Raw genomic sequence first — 2,886 nt, forward strand, 5'->3', positions numbered from 1 at the left:
TTCATGGTTAGGATCTCATATGGAGTCTTCTCCAATATCGTGCGGAGGAAGAGCCCGTTTGATTCATGGCATGCGGTGTTGACAGCCTCGGCCCAAAAACTATGTGGTGACTTGTATTCATCCAACATGGACCTTGCCATTTCCACAAGTGTATGGTTCTTCCTTTCGGCTACACCATTTTGTTGAGGAGTGTATGGTGCGGAATATTGATGCTCAATCCCTTCATCACAAGAAATTCTTCCAAGGTGTAGTTCTTGAACTCGGAGCCATTATCACTTCTTATTACCAAGATTTCTTTGTCAAACTTGCATTGTGCTTGCTTGGAAAAATCAATGAAGGTGATCTTCGTCTCGTCCTTGGACTTGAGGAAAAACACCCATGTATATCTTGAGTAATCATCAACAATGACAAGTCCATACTTTTTCCCACCAACACTATCCCATGAAGAAAGCCCAAAAAGATCCAAATGAAGGACTTCCAAAGGCCTTGAAGTAGATACAATATTCTTGGGTGGGTGCTTTGATTGATGTTGCTTCCCGGCTATGCATGCACTACACACATGATCTTTCTCAAAAGAGACATTGGTTAGTCCAAGGATGTGATTACCTTTTAAGAGATCTTGAAGATTTCTCATGCCAACATGGGCTAGCCGCGATGCCATAGCCACCCCTTGTCGGCCTTGGTCATTAGACAAGTTGCATGGAATGTGCTCTCTTTCGAGAAATCAAACGTGTAAAGGTTACCATCCAACTCTCCAACAAAGGCCACTTCGAGGGTATCTCTCTTAAAGACTTTCACATCCGTTAGTCCAAATAGTGTATCATAACCAACAGAAGCCAATTGGCGAATGGAAAGCAAATGGTATTTAAGGGATTGGACAAGCATGACATTTGCAAGAGACATGTCACTTGTGATAGCCACCTTGCCCAACCCGAGTACCTGTCCTTTTGATCCTCCACCAAACACAATGCTCATAAATGGTTGAATAGCTTCCATGAAATGGAAAAGAAATTTGCTATCTCCGGTCATATGGTTGGTGCATCCACTATCGATCACCCATGTGACTCCACTGCAGAAGGCAACCTACACACAATTTATGGCTTGGTTAGAGGCACCCATTTTGCAATGGGACCTCTTAAGTTAGTCACAAGGGTCTTAGGGACCCAAATAACATAAAACTAGAATGCATTATGAGGACCAACAAATTTAGCATAAACCTCTCCATCCTTTGTTTTACGAAGTACATAGGATGGAGGCGTGAATTCTTTTGACTTGTTGAGAGTGGGCATGCCCCTAGTGGCCTTCCCACTCACAGCCTTACCCTTCTCCTTGTGCCCTTCTCGTACAAACGTCTCCCTAATAGACGTGGTGCACTTTTGAGAGAATATTTTCTTCTTGCTTGTGCTTGGGTCAAACCCAAGACCTTCCTTGGCAACCACCTCATTGTGTCGGCTCAATACCTCATTAAGGTTATTTTGTCCTTGAGAACATGTCATGAGTCCTCTCTCGAGTTGTGCCTTTAGAAAGCGGTTTTCCTCAAGAACAAATGCTAGGTCACCACTAGAGTTAGTAGTACAAGCATCAACATTGATATAATAGGTGAAGAGTAAGCCTTGGATAGAGTTTCAAGATAAGTAAGTTTGAGTGTCTCAAAACTCTTTGTAAGAAGGGTGAGCTCCTCTTCCTTAGTCTTGAGGGACATGGATAGAAGCTCACAATCCTTAGAGAGAAGCATGAGATTCCACAAGCTTACTTTTATCATTCATCAACTCCTCGCAAGAGTCCTTGGCCTTTTTCAAGGAGCCAAGTTCTTTAGCATGAACATCAATGTTTGCGCCAATTTTCAAGCATAGTTCATCATTTCGTGCTTCCTCATATTGGAATTTCCACTCAAGGATTTCATATTTTCCCTTTTCCTCGGTGACGAGGGTTTCAAGTTCCTTAATGGTGATGGTGTGCTTACTCACCATCTCCATAACCATACAAAACATAGTGAGCTTCTTTCCTTTGAGGGAGCACATGAACTTATTTAGTTTAGTAAGCATAGGATCATCTATACCATCATCATCATCATCATAATTATCCTCCACATCAAGATACTCATCACAAGGAGTAGAAGGAGTGAAAAGAGGAGGGTTTGACCGTGGGGTTACCTTGACCTTGTCAGGAGAGTTTTGGTCCTCTCCATCTTCTACCACGGCCTTTGCCATTAGGCACTTGTGAGCATTGCCCTTGTAGTCTTTCATATAGTTTTATGTGACAACATCACCACTCTTGTTGACTAGCCTCAAGGTGTTTTGAGAATCTTGAGCTACTACGGCAACATAACCAACATCATCTAGATCGGATTCTTCATGAGCAACCATTGCTTTCCCATCTCTCTTGTTGAGCTTGGAGTTCAAAGGATTTGGCAACTTCTTCTTGGCAAAGGTCTTGGGAAACCTTGTTTTATCTTCTCTTCTCATAAGGGAAATCATTGGAGAAGTGGTTGGTTTCTTCACAATTGTAGCATTTTCTCACTTTCTTCGTCTAGTATCTTCCCTTGAATTTTCCCGCGCTAAACTTCTTGACAAAGAGGGCAATATCTTCATATGAAGGGCTCTCATCGGAGTCAATCTCATCACCATCTTCATTGTCATCATCATCTTCTTCTTCTTCACTTTGCTCTTCATCACATACATGCTTGGCCTTCAAAGCAAGATTGATCTTTGATGTTGAGGTACCATGCATGGCAAGATGTTTGGTAGCATTTGCCTTTGATTCTTCAAATAGTTGGAAAGTGGATATGATGTCATCCGGAGTCATTTCCTTGAGTCCATGATGTTGTCTTATGTCCCACACCATTTGGTGATGATACGGAGCAAGAGCATGAAGTAACTTGTCCAT

This window comes from Triticum urartu, chromosome 3A (genome assembly GCF_056163025.1).
Source record: "Triticum urartu cultivar PI428250 chromosome 3A, HENAU_Tu73, whole genome shotgun sequence".
In the NCBI taxonomy this organism is placed as follows: Eukaryota; Viridiplantae; Streptophyta; class Magnoliopsida; order Poales; family Poaceae; genus Triticum; species Triticum urartu.